Genomic DNA, 14211 nt, shown 5'->3' with positions numbered 1-14211 from the left:
GAAAGGGCACATCGCCAGCTCGATCCGGACTGGGGATAGGTTTGTGGCTCAACTCGACATGCATAGGTGGCTGTTGTAGCAGCAGAGACGGAAGGAGTCCCGCACGAAGAGGGGAGGACGACTGTTACCTCGGACCCAGAAAGACAGCTTTGCTTGTGCACAATCATGCAGTTTGCTTGTTGAAATTGCTTGTGGAACAGATGTTCTCTCGTGTATGAAATTGTGCTGATGTGAATAAAAGACAACACACCTTGGTTTGAGTCACTGATTTATTCTCGTTCCACAACGATCCTATTCTGGTACGTGACTGTTTTAAACATAGGCATTCTGGTACGTGACTGTTTTAAACGTTGGCATAGATAATCACACCACATTCGTCTTGACCGTATTCCACCGTGCGGCCTGGTTGGACCGGGTAATGAAACTCTGAACGCAGTCTGAACCCTGTCCTTTTCAAGCGAAGGCTTCTGGCCTTGCTAGTACGAGGAATGTTTTTTTTTTTTTTAGTTGCGAGGACTGGCTTCAGATGTAATTCTTGCAGCCGGTTCGCAGAATTGTCTGGCTCCAGATATAGGTCTGACGGCTAATGGTTTGTCTGACTTGATGAACGATGAAGCACACACTTCTTTCAAGACAGAATTTTATTTCTTTGTTTTCACATTTCATCTTGTGAGAGATGTTTTTTTTTTTTTTTTCCCCCCACAGGTTACACACAAACTTTTACTGTGAAAGCCATCACAGTGTTTTTCGCATCTCTTCTTCAAATTAAACAATTGGGACAGGCGGAAAGATCACCTTCCCAAACCTTAGACACAACTTCCAGCTGTTCGAAATCAATCTCCTCGGCCTCTGTCAGTCCTTCGTACACAGTCGACACGAGATCACCGTGTGAGTTCAAAGCGCTGTGTCTCAGTTCGTAAAGCAGAGCGTCGGTCACTGCTCGGATCCTCTCGTCCTTCTCTACGATGTTGCGCATGGACAGGAACGTTTTGACGGCTGGAAGATATCCAGGAGTCAGCAGTTTCTTAACCAGAGCAGGAAAGTTGGAGTAAACAAAGCCCTCTTCGATTACGAACAGACAGGGGTGCTGCATCTGACTGGGGTGGTCGACCTGACAGCCGTAGCACTCTTCTTTACGGACCTTGCTCAAACAGGTGGTGAGGAGATGGAACACGACTATCTTCACCGCTTTTACGAGAGGCCCCGAGATAAGAGCTTCCACTTCGTCCGGTTCTCGGCTCCGAAGGCCGCACGGCTCGGTAGAAGAGGTCTGCGAGTTTTGGCTCTCGCGGGTGGTTTTCTTTATCTTCTTCTCAGCCTTTTCCTGGAGGTGAGGGAGATAACCCCCCTGCACTTTGTGGCTCTCGCTCGTATTTTTGTAAGTGCTCGGAAGATTGTGCTGAGATAGGTCCAGCTCTGGGGTCATGTCCAGATCGGATCCCTGCTCGAGGTCTGTCTCAGTAGTAGTTTTCTGAATTCCCGCTTCCACTTTTTTGCAGAAGGGGAGAAGGACGACACCTTGCAGCAACGAGGGCGAGCATTCTGGAGACTGGCTCGGCTGCGTCCGAGAAGAAAGCGCAGCCCGATCGATCATTTCGCTTTCTCGAACGGCTGGCGACGGCGGAGCCGATCGAGGAGCCCAGATGGCCAGAAGACTTCTCTGCGAATATTTGCGGAGCATGCCCGTTTGCTTGTTGATCGGTCTGCGGGTCGCAACGGTGTCGAACTTCTCCGTTTCCCTCTGTCTTTTTAGTTTAAACTCCGAGTGGGTCGGCTTTGCCGGGAGGTGGATGGTGTGTAGGGGTGTGGGTGTGTGTGGTGAAGGGTGGCCTTGGGAGTGGTGGTCTCTTTGGTGGTGGTGTTTTCTTTTTTTTTTTTAAAAAAAACAAATAAAAGAATGCTCTCTCTTGTGTGACATTGTACTGTGTACCAATGCGAATAAAAGACAACAAAAAGACTTTGGTTTCAGCGAATGATTGGTTTATTCTCGTTTCATTACAATCACCTGCACACGCTCGTGTGAGCTCGCAAACATGTTGCATTTGTCAAACGCGGTCACAACAGTTTCTCCAACTCTGGCTGACTCTTTTCCTTCTTTCGCTGTTTTCTGTCATAACTGCGGTGAAGGGTTTGGCCACCCTGGACTTTTGCCACCTTCAATCTCCAAAAGTCGTCCGTGCTCATTGTTTTGCTGGTAGATTTCCTTGCTGACAGATTCGAGGAGATCTGGGGCTGGAGCTTCTGCTTCGAACCCAGGTCGACCCCGTCCTCTACGCTTTGGTGGCCGAGGTCCCGCTGCTGCTCCGATGCTCCTCCGCGAGCGAGATCGGACCACCATCGGAGGGATGCCGGGTCAGCCTCGGGGCTCGAGAACCCGAGGCGCTTCCGCAGAGCCCCGTCGTCTTTCGGAGAGGCGAGTTTCGTCCACCAGGCGCTTCCCGAACTCCCCGCGGTACCCATCCTCTCCCTTATTCCAGTCTTTGGTGTATCTGGAAGAACAACCTCTGCAACCACAGCACGATGTTGGCGATCACCAATGCGGATAGAAAGACCTCCAGGAGCACCTCCAGACAGCTCTCTGAGCGCACTGGAGTCCTCGGGTGCATCATCCTCTTCTCCCTCGTCCCGTTTGTAAATACCATCACGGTCAGAGTGCGAGCGGCGCCAACGCTGTCAAGAGAGCGCCAGCTGCGCGCTTCTGGTCACGCACCAGTAAAGCGCCAGTGCCGGAGCGCCACAGGCGAGGGGCTCGGGATCCGAGGCGTCGGTCAGCGCGATGTGAGCCGTGTTGTAGGCGAGCGCGACAGTCGTCAGCGCGCACCAGAAAGAGTTTGGCGCGTCGTATCTGTCGCGAGGGTGGAAGGGTGTGTCCTGGAGCTGCCCGAAGGCTCGCTTCCCGTAGCGAGCCGCGTCGTCGTCCTGAGGGGAGACCGTCGACAGCTTCTTCTCCCTGTACACTGCCACAGTTTCCCCTTTGCTCGTGTTTGAGAGGGCCAGGTGTTGCATGCGTCTGTGCGTTTCGATCAGGCAGGCGAACTTCGTGCACACACAGGACGCTACCGATGTTACGGCCGCCACCGCAAGTAGGGTCTCGTATCCTACGATCCACTGGAAACCCCGTTCCAGAGGGTTGCGGATGATCAGTGAACAAAAGATGAAAAAAGAAAGCCCAAACCTCGCCCCGATTGCGCACAATCCCATTCTCGCTTAGCACAAACGGGTCTGCCTGAGCAGTCCCAGCAAACCGACCGCATTAATCCACAGGAACAAGCCGACCGTGCAAGACCAGAGCGGCGGCCAGGCTCTACGGCCCTCTTCCCAGCAGCCAGAACGAGACGGGTCCGCGCAGTACATCCAGGTGTACGTGTAGGCAGAGAACAAAAGTGCGGACAGAAGGCATTTGACCCAGAGGGGAATGACCCGCAGCGGTTGAGCGATGACTTTGGGGTCCGCTCGAGAGACCAATGCTCTGGAACTGTTGGCGGCCACGGCGAGGCCTGCGATCAGAGCCCCGCAGACCGTCAGGGACCAACCTGCCGCGGTCGCGTCCAAGGTCGGGTAATCCCAGAGCTTCACGGAGTGGGATAAGATGGCTAGCATGCTCGCCGCGTTTGACGCTCCTTTCAGCGCGCAGACTGCAGAGCGCTTGGCCCGACGCAATCGCTCACGCGTGCGATTGAGCCAGCACACCACGGGGGATAGATATAGCGGGTGGACGCCGGAGGTCAAGACCGCTCCTCTGTTCAGTGCGGCCGACGCGATCAGGTCACAATCGGGCACGAAAGTCCTCGGCAGCATTCTCCAGCTGCTGTTCTCGAGTCCCCCCCCCCCCCCCCCCCACCATCGTCCGCAGCGTTACGATCGTTAGTCGGTCAGATGCGCCGTCTGAAACCCCAAGCTCGAGGGACCGGAGGCCGTCAGCCTTCGCCTCACAGCTGGCACGCTGCTCTCACCGCGTCGGCCGTGTTTCCGGCCAGGTGCGAATCCTGCACGCAGGGCATCGACGCAACTTCTGCACCGAGCTCGCTCATCCGTTCGAAAACCTCCCGGTCGTGGGTGCGCCACGCGCAGTACCCGTTGCACCTGAACGCGTTCCCGGACTCTGTCCCCAGGTGGACGTAGTGGCAGCATCTCGCGTTGCGAAAGTGATCGAAGAGCTCGTCTTCGCTCGACGCCCAAATCAGACCCAGAGAGGCACCCGCGTTCTCGCCCAGCCGAGTGTCGTTCGCGCCGGCCGCCGACTTGGCGATCAGGTACAGCCTGGATGCGCTCGAGCCGTTCTTGCACGGAACGGTCGAGTTGGTCACGTCGCCCGTGCGATAGAGCGTGCCCGAGCACGAGGACACGCAGCCCACGAGCTGCAGCGCCTCTTTGACCAACGACGGTTTGGAAATCACGCAGTGTAGCAGGTACCAGAGGTGCTCGCTTCGAGCAGGCACGTCCCCCAGAGTCAGCGTGATCACGTTGTTCAGCAGCGAGGTTCTCACAGCCTGTGCGGGAGCAGCGCCTGTGCGCGCGTTCGTCCATTCCCTGTTGCACCTGACCATGTCGTGGAACCGTTTCAGGGACCTGTTCCATTCTGACACGAAGATGTGTATCGGTATCGCGGGGATGCACAGCTCGCTTTGGCTCCTCGCGAAGCTCCGCATGCACCTCACGGCCATCTGTGCGCTACCCTTTGCACAGTACGTGTTGTACAGATCCACTATCGACGCATACTCTTCCGTGCGAGCTGCGAGGGGAGCCAGCTGCACGCAAAGGTCTCCCACTTGAGGCGCCTGCTTTACCGTGGAAGGAATCATCTGCGATGCGACGTAACTGAAATCGACAGCGCCCATGGCCATGTTATCGCAGCTTCTCTTCCAACAGGACGAGGCGCCCGTGTGTACCGCGTCGTCGTCGTCAGCCTCTTCGCAACGCGAATGTTGCAGTTGCTGAACCTGAGCCACCGTCACAGAGGGCAGGTTGAGGGTAACGCAGATCGAGTTCGCCATGATGCACTTTGGCAAAACGTTCGAACCGTGAGCTGGTCGTTAGTGGAAAGCGTACAGATCCTGAGACCGAAGCCCAGGAAAGGCATTGCGATTGCAAGTGCTGTTATACGCAAACGTGTGTTCATTTTTTAATCTTATTCGAGCGGGAAGTGGAAAGAGAACAACAGTGTGTGGAGCGTTCAAAGAGTTTTTCTGCTTTATTTCTTGTAGGAAAAAAAAAAGTAAAATAAAAAAGCAAGTCATACAAGCCTACAGACATTCTGAAAATGTGTACAAAAACATGTTATGCAGGGTCCCGGCCCCGGTAAGCGGAATCATCTGTGCACCGAGACCGCAGAAATGAACTCTTGCAGCGTTCCGTGAGAGTCAGAAATGCCGGGCACCTCTCCGGACGGCCTCAGAGTGTAGCCCGCCTGCTGCTTGTTTTTCGCCGCCGTCGTGTCTGTGCCGTTGCTGCGCAAGGAGCTAGTGGCCTCCGCGCCTCCGCCGGTGGGAGCGTCGTCGTCCGTGTCCATGGGCAGCGATCCTTCGCTGTCCCCGCTCTTTCCGGAGCTCCTCGCGAACGATCGCTGTCGCAGCTCTTCCAGTTCTTTCAGCAGCGCTGGGACGTCCACGGACAGGCTCTCGGGCAAAGGCCGCCGCCCGTCCAAGTTCCTAGGCTGCCTGTTGTACGGAGTGTCTCTCGCTAGGGTCTCCAACTCGGCGCTGGGCAAAGCTGACTGGGGTGCCCCGACCTCTTCAGCGGTCGCCTGGAACCCGCGCTCTTGGTGCATCGCATCCTTGATGCCGCTCTTGATCAAGTCGCCCATGCTCGCTTTGATCATTTCGATCATGGTCTCCCTCTTTTTCCGCGAGGCCTCCTCTCTCTCGGACTCTTGTCTGTTGTACTCCAGCGCTACCTCTCTCCTCTGTTGCTCCGTCAGGCGGTCGACCGGTGAGGGCTTTGTCTTCCCACTCTGAGATCGCGTCCGGGGACGACCTGACGCGACTTCGTTGCAGTCGTAGTCGTCGTCCTCGCAGTAGCTGTAGTGCGGGGCTCGCCGGGTCGACCCCCCCAGTGCCGCCAGAGCATCTCCCCCACGGACTCCGTATTGCGGCAGGCGCTGGCCCACTTCCTCCCCGGCTCGTCTCGAAGCGGAGAGTAGTCGCCTGACTTCTTCCAGTTCGTACCTCGACAAAGCTTGTTGCGATTGATCCTCGCGGGCCTCCATGTCCTTTTCGGACCCCCGACCCCCTCGGTCCGGTGTCGCGGCGTTAGTACGGGCTTCCTCGCCCGCACACAGTCTGTTGCTCACCCCGGTGCGCTCCGTGAAGTCCTTCGCCCCTCGCATCGTGAACAGAGTGTCGGGGTCCTGGGGCCATTTCAACCTTTGCGCGAGAACCCCGTTCTGTACCTTGATCGCTTTCAGGACGTCCTCGAGCGCTCGCAACTCGTCCGCCTGCTTGATCGCGAGCCGCCTCACGGCCTCGATCCCATCTTCCGAGCTCTCGCCCTCCCGGAGTCCGGGGTGTCCGGTCCCCTCCGGCTCCCGCGGGCTGCCCCCCTCGTCCGGGCGCAGCCCGGCTTCGAGGGCTTTGTCCTTCACCGAGCAAAAGCCCATCCTCGTCATGGTCCGAGACACGAGGTCCTTGTCCGTGAGCGCCACGCAGAAGCAGGCTGGTCGCATGGGCACCGAGACCAGGCTGCACTCCTCGACGACGGGCCCGACGGAGTTGTCTCCCACTGTTCCCAAGCTGAAGGCCGTACTCAGCGTCTCGTTTTTCCTCAGCTCCGAGAGCAACCTGGCGGTGTACTCTGTGCCGTCGCAGGCCACGCAGCAAAACAGGAAGGTCTTGTCCGCTGACCTGCTGTGAACGTGCCAGTAGCACTTTACGCAGCCGATGTCTCTTTCCGCGTCGTGCAGGAACACGGCCTTGCCGGGCTGCGGGTGGCAGGCCCCCGAGAATGACAACGCGTTCTCCACCGAGAACTCGGCCCTCGATTCGGGGTAAATCTCGTCGGGGGCCGCGCCATACACGCTGCAGACGCCCACGATGAACGAGTTTGTCCCGCGAGCGAGAATGTCCCGCAGAGCCTCCTCGTAATCCCGTGTCTCTGTCCCGTAGCACTCTCTGCAGAAGATCGGCACGAAGACGGACGGGTCAGAGCGCAGCTCCTCGCCCTCGCACTCGCCGCTATCGGCGTAGCCCACCAGCGTCATGTCGCTCTCGCTCAGCAAGGCCCTCTTCTCGTCCGCCTCGGTCATCTTCACGTACACGCTCTGGCCCTTAAGGCAGAACAGTGGTCCCGTCCGGGGGACGTAGGGGGATCCTCGGCAGTCCCCGCTCGGCATCTCTCCTCTCCCCGATCGCGAGGCGCCCATCTCATCGAGAGACGTAACCCGCCGCCGTATATAGGCGGGCTCACGCTTCGAGTGGCTAAGTGTGGCACGAGCGTGGACGGGCTCCCGCGTGGAAGATAAGATTGTCTCCCCAGACGAACTCGTCGTCGAACTCCATGAGTCTCTCCAGCGCCGGCCCCGAGATGTGAACCACGTTCTCGACGGTGCAGTAAGGCGGGGTGCCCGCGAACGGACAGGCGCCCTTCCCCTCGGCCGAAAGTGCAAGCTCCGCCAGCAGCTCCGAAAGACGACCGGCTTCGGCTGGCGACAAGCCGAACGTCCCGCGCAAGTAAGACCTCGTCCTGATCCGCTCGAACTCGTCCTGGTCGAAACGCGGCACCTCCCCGCGGGACGGTTTGCACCATTTACACCTCGCGCGGTCTATCACGGCTATCGAGCGCTCCGAGCTTGTGCGGAACACGCATCGCCTGTGCGCCGGGATACCCCAGAACCACGGGTTCGTGGAAGAAAAGAGCGCCCCACGCACGGTCGACCTGTCGCTCTCCATCACCCCCCAGACTCCTCTGGATGGAGCACCGGGCTCCTCACGGCTCGCGAACGATGGACTCTGAGCTCGGGCCCCGCCCGTCTTCACGCGGTGAAGCCTCGGGCCGTCCATGCCGGTCGACGCGTCACGGAGCGGAAGGCGAGGGGGAAAGGACCAGGGTGCCGCTCGGGGGACGGAGGGCCTCCGCGGTTAGTAATCGAGGCCGCGAGGCCGCTGGCAGACGCGGGCGGTACCCGGACGGCCCGCCATCGTCGTCGTCGAGCGCCGAGAACGAAGCGTCCCATGACTCGCCGGGCTACTTGTCGAGCATGGCCTCCGAGGCCATCTTTCAGATGTTTCCCGAGGCAGGGGCCTCTGACTTGACGGAGGGCGAGTTGCGCAGCGTCAGCGAAGCGGATCAGTTTCTCAGAAAACAGTATCCCATGCTTCACATGAACATAAGCGGAGGGGAGCACCCCTCGATCAGGAGTCTCTGTTACGAAAAGGAGCGCTCCAAGTGCCTCCTGTGCGAGAGGTTGGACAAAAACACCCTCGACTCCATCGGAGTGCTCGAACCGCAGGAGGTGGCTCCGTACTTGAAGTCGTGCCATCACGCTTTCACAAGGAAGCAGATCAACCTTCACTTGGCCCACTGCGCGAGAGACGACGAGAACGTCGCCGGGGTGCTGCGCAGCATGACCCTGGACCTGATTTCGGGCTCGTACTCCCTGGCGAGCCAGGCGTCCGTTCGCGTCATGAACCGCGTGCGCACCCACATGGGTAGACTTTTCCTGGTCCCTGACCAGGCCGTGGCCAAGGTTCACAACGACGCGGTGAAGCAGTTCATAGGCTTGGCCGCCACGTGCCAGTCGCTCATGAAGCGCAAGCAGACAGATGCGGACAAGGGTAACGGCGACCCCGCTCACCCTCTCCTGTGAAGAGCGAGGCCGGGCTTCCAGACTCCTCCCGGGGGGGGGGGGGGGGGGGGTGGGGGGGAGGCGTCGAGTATTAGCGCGCACCTTCTCGAGCCGGTCAACGATCGACCGCCTCGGAAGGGTGGTGACATGCTCGCGCTCGTCGCCACGCTTGCCGTGTGGCTTCTTTGCCGAGCCCGAACCCAAGCGCCCGCGGACTACGAACCTTACGGGTATGCTCCTTACGCGTGGATCTCCGTGACGAAATGTGGCGCTCACACCGGCTGGTGCATGGGCACCAGCCAGGGAGGCTTCGCCTTGCGCAGGATCGGCTCTCAGGAGGGTGAACGGGACCAGTGCACGCATTATTGCCCGGGAAGTATCGGCGCCCTGTGGAGAGACACGCGCGGACGCTCTCCCGACTTGACCAGGTACCAGACGGAAGGCGTGATGCTGGGAGCCTACGTGAAGAAGCTCGACAGGTCCTCGTGCGTCCCGGTCCCGGGGGGGTTCGGGTGCTCCGAGCGGGTGGTCCCGCACGCGCCGCTGAACAGGATATCGGCGATGCTGCACGCCAGCCCTCGCAACAGAGACTATTACTTCGGGGCGAACTCGTCGGCCGAATGCGACCCGGGAGCTCAGTGCGCGGCCTACAAGCTCATGAAGAGAACGCTGCGCGCGCCCGAGGCCAGCAGGCGGTGGCCTGACTCGGACGACGTCCTGGCCATCCGCAACTCGGCCTACGCCTGCGTGCTGGTGTACGTCGGCCTGGGGGACGCAGAGGCGATGGGCGCCTGCCACCAGCAGCTGGGAGACAACTGTTTCGAATCCAACGGCAACACGTTCTGCGTGAGCAGCTCGGAGCACGCGAGGCCAGGTCTGACCAACTGGGACGGCCTGGCCTCCGCTCCGTTGGCCATGTGTGAGATCTCCAGCGTCGACGACTTGGCCGCCCGCGGCCCGGATTACTCGCCGACGCCCGAGGATATCAGAGACTTTGTCGCACCCTCCATGTGTGACGCAACTGTCATCTCGGTGGAGCGCGCTCTGTACTCCTCGGCCGGAGGCTACTTAGCCGTAGCTCTAGACGCGGCCCTGTTCGCCACGGTGGCGCAAGCCGGCCACGTCGTGGCAAAGGTCCCGTTTGACGAGTGCGTGGTCCCCGTGTCCCCGGACCGAAAAGAGTTCCCCGCGGTCCTGGAGTCCGTGGCCGAAACCCTGGCGAGGGTCAGCACCTCGGTCTCGTCCACGGCTTTGCTCTTGGACGCCAGCCGGTGGGGGCTGACGAACTGCTCCAAGTCGAACTGGGAAAGGCGTCAGTTCGGCAGAGTTGCGAAGCTTGCCGCGTCCGCCCTGCACAGACGAGGCGTCCGCAAGTTGTTCCTCGGACTGCCTCCTTCTCGCGGGCTGCTGGCGAGCACTGACTTCTTGGACCTGGCCGAGTTCGAAGCGTTCGTGACGCCGCGGGGCCGCGCGGACGCGAAGGATCCCAGGCACTGCCAGAACGCGTGGGTGAGCCCGAGCGGACAGAGGACTGACGGCGGCGACGACGAGCGCTACGCCGTCGTCCCCTACCTCATGACTCTGCTCAGGACAGGAGTCCGAGCAAACAAGATCGTCTTCACCTTATCCCTCACCGGAGGACTAAAGCTCAGCGCTCCTGAGGGCGCGGGCAGGTGGGAGGTGGAGGGCGGTCTGCCTTTAGCGGACCTGGAGACCAACACAGCGCTCAGGTGCGAAGAAGACCTCAACACCAAGTGCTGCTCGGGCTCCAGCACCACGGTCTGGGCCAGGGGAGTGATGGTGAACGTGACCGTGTCTTCGACGTCTTTCGAGACCCTGAAGCGGTTTCCCGAACTCGTGGCCGTGGCCTTCGGCGTGAACCAGTTCATGATTGCCCCCGTGGACTCTGACTTCAAGCGTGGCGTGCGTTCCGACATGCCCGCGATACTGGGAATCGCCTCGGCCGTGCACAGGCTGAGGGACTGGAAGAGGCAGCAGATGGCGGCGGGCATATCCACCGCGAAGGCCGGAGCCGCGAAGCCCTCCAGGTTCGCGAGGTCCGCCGAGCTCCGCACGCCGCCGCCGCTGCCCTCTACGAACGAAAGACTGCCCGAGCTCGACGAGCTGGGCGACATCGTGATCACCGTCCCGGAGAGCGCGTACAAAGATCCGGCGTCGGGTTCCAAGAGCTCCCTGGATCCTCGGTACAACGTGGGTCTGAGCCACACTCTGGTGTGCCCCGGCCTCGTGGCCTTCCACGGAGCGCTCGGGGTGTTCAAGGAGCCCCACAGGGAGATGTACTCGACCAGCTACGACAGGATCTACGTGGGGAACTTGTACGCCATGGAGTCGTGCACCCCCGGGGAACCGGACAAGCGGGTCGAGTCGTCGGGCAGGCCTCCGCAGGTAGCGATAAACATCAACACCATGGTGCCCACGACCGATCCCAATCACTACACTGTGGGGATCCTGGACGCGAAAAGGTTCGTCGAGTACGCTCCGCCCGTGAGCAGGGTGTGCACCGCGCACAACACGGGAGAGAGCAGCCAGGGCCTGAATCTAGTCTCCGTGGACGACAGCTACGCGTTGGACAGGCCGGTGGTGGAGCACGATCGCGGGGTGATCGTGAAACCGGCGGAAGCCATTCACTTCGTGTCCAACTTCACCCCGGGCCTGGACTACATCAACCTGAACGTGAGCTGCGTGAACTACGACGTGAGCGCCCTCAAGCCCTGCCTGATCTCGGTCTGCGGAGGTGATGACGGCTGCCGGAGAGACTACGGCAAGCTGTGCGATTCAGCGCACGAGATCACAGACGATGCCCGCAGGGCCGGAGACCTGATGAGAGAGGGTCTGGAGGAGTTGGCCGCGCAGGAGCGCAAGGCCTCTGCGTACGCCCTGCCCGACAATGCACCCTTCCCGGCACTCGACGGGCCCGAGCGACGCCGCACGAGGCACAAGAGGTTCCTGGGCTCGTTGCTCGGAGGCGCTGCCCTGGGTCTGGCATTGCACGTGTCTCAGAGAGTGGATCGCTTGGAGGTCCAGATGGACTCCGTGAAGAACGCGTTCACGAATGTCGCTGGGCAACTGGTGGAGGTGAGCAACCGGCTCGACGCCAACGTGGCGCTGATAGACGGGAGGATAGACGAACAGGAGAGGAAGATGAAGCGCAACACCGAGATCGCCAACAAGAACTTTAGACTCCTCAGGGACGCGATGAAGCGCAACACCGAGGCAGCCCTGCGAGACACCAACGTCAAGTTCTCCGTGATGGCCAGCTACCAGATGTGGTACGCTCAGATGCAAAGCGTGACCCATCAGATGACGCAGGCTGCCATGCACACCAAGTTCATGGCCAGGGGGGTGGAAAACTGTCTGAGGCAAATCGCCTCCAAGCGCTCGGGGAGCTGCCCCAGTGGCATGACCGTGATGCGCGATCACCCGGGTCTGTCCGAGTTCCCGACCGTGGGCGCGGCCCTGTACAGAAATCGAAAGCTGTTCATCGTGCACTCGTTGCCGAACGCCGTGGAGCGCGCCGTGGTCCGAGGGATCATACCAATGCCCAAAATCAGCACCGATGGCGTTCCCTGTTGGCCAGACTACGATGTCTGGCTCATAGACGGACGGTTCTACGAGCCCTCCGAGTGCCACGGAAAGTACTGCAGGAGGCCCGAGCTTCACGAAAGGTACAGGAGGTGCGTCGAGGACCCCTCGGAATGCAAGACCGTGTGCGGAGAGTGCCACAGAAACATCTGCTACCGCGACAAGAAGGTAACTTGGATGGAGGGGTCGGTCACGGTCGAGATCGAATCCCCCCCGCTGAAGCCTTTCTCCAGGCCGCACATATCGGACGGGCCGGTGTCGTTCGCGGACCTGCTGAAAGACAGTCTGCCCGGGACTCCTGAAATGGAGCTGCTGCGAGCCGTGAACACGACGTCGAACCTGTTGTCCGTGCGTCAAAACCTGAACAACATCACCAGAGACCTGACTGATTTTGACGCAAAGTACAACGAGATCGTGGCAGGGAGAGTCTCTTTGGGAGGCTGGCTATCGGGGTTCGCCAGCAGCTCGGCTTTGTGGATTTCGATGGGCCTTCTCACGACCTGGTGCGGAGCGCTTTCTGCTGGGATCATCTACTTGGTGTACTGCGGAGGGGGAGGCGGAGCAGGGCCTGCGATCCCCAGATCCGCAAAGCTGAGGAGGACTAAGATGCTGTAGTTTGCGTAGTTGGATCGAATGTGTATTTTTTTTTTCATTTTGTCTGTGTTGCATGTGCACCATCCTTTGGATAGAAGCAGATCTATCTTGTCGTGAAACTGTTTGAAAAGCTCGGTGCTCTCTGAGATGGACACTGTGCGTTTGAGTGCGAAATAAAGGAGCTCGTTCAAAAATGCTCTCGTTGCTTTGAAGTGTTTTGCCACCGAACACAGCTTGCGCTTCATCTCTGGGAAAATACACTACACATTTTCTTTGTCAAAAAAAAAAAAACCCAAAAAAATGTGTTCACACGTTCACGGCAGTGCACCCTGTGCTTTATTCCTGCCGATCTCCGGAGTGGGAAAGAGAAATGTAGTTTGCGTAGTGGGTTTTCATGTGTATTTCATTTTGTCTGTGTTGCATGTGCACCATCCTTTGGATATAAGCAGATGTATCTTGTCGTGAAACTGTTTGAAAAGCTCGGTGCTCTCTGAGATGGACACTGTGCGTTTGAGTGCGAAATAAAGGAGCTCGTTCAAAAATGCTCTCGTTGCTTTGAAGTGTTTTGCCACCGAACACAGCTTGCGCTTCATCTCTGGGAAAATACACTACACATTTTCTTTGTCAAAAAAAAAAACCAAAAAATGTGTTCACACGTTCACGGCAGTGCACCCTGTGCTTTATTCCTGCCGATCTCCGGAGTGGGAAAGAGAAATGTAGTTTGCGTAGTGGGTTTTCATGTGTATTTCATTTTGTCTGTGTTGCATGTGCACCATCCTTTGGATATAAGCAGATGTATCTTGTCGTGAAACTGTTTGAAAAGCTCGGTGCGCTCTGAGATGGACACTGTGCGTTTGAGTGCGAAATAAAGGAGCTCGTTCAAAAATGCTCTCGTTGCTTTGAAGTGTTTTGCCACCGAACACAGCTTGCGCTTCATCTCTGGGAAAATACACTACACATTTTCTTTGTCAAAAAAAAAAAACCAAAAAATGTGTTCACACGTTCACGGCAGTGCACCCTGTGCTTTATTCCTGCCGATCTCCGGAGTGGGAAAGAGAGAGGTTTGTAAGCTTGGCTTCTGCAAGCGTGAATTGACAAAACAAAAAAAACAAAACAAAAAAAAAACATCTGCGTGCACAAGCAGTTGCGCTGATCAGAAGTAATTTTATGGTCACCAACACCACTCTGCTCTCTTTTCTCCCCCCACCTTCATAGAGCATGGGCTTCCACTGCTC

The sequence above is a fragment of the Oryzias latipes genome, chromosome 19 (genome assembly GCF_053564925.1).
Source record: "Oryzias latipes strain Hd-rR chromosome 19, Olatipes_Hd-rR_3.1".
In the NCBI taxonomy this organism is placed as follows: Eukaryota; Metazoa; Chordata; class Actinopteri; order Beloniformes; family Adrianichthyidae; genus Oryzias; species Oryzias latipes.
The sequence above is the reverse complement of the archived record's forward strand: the minus strand, read 5'-3'. Positions refer to the sequence as shown.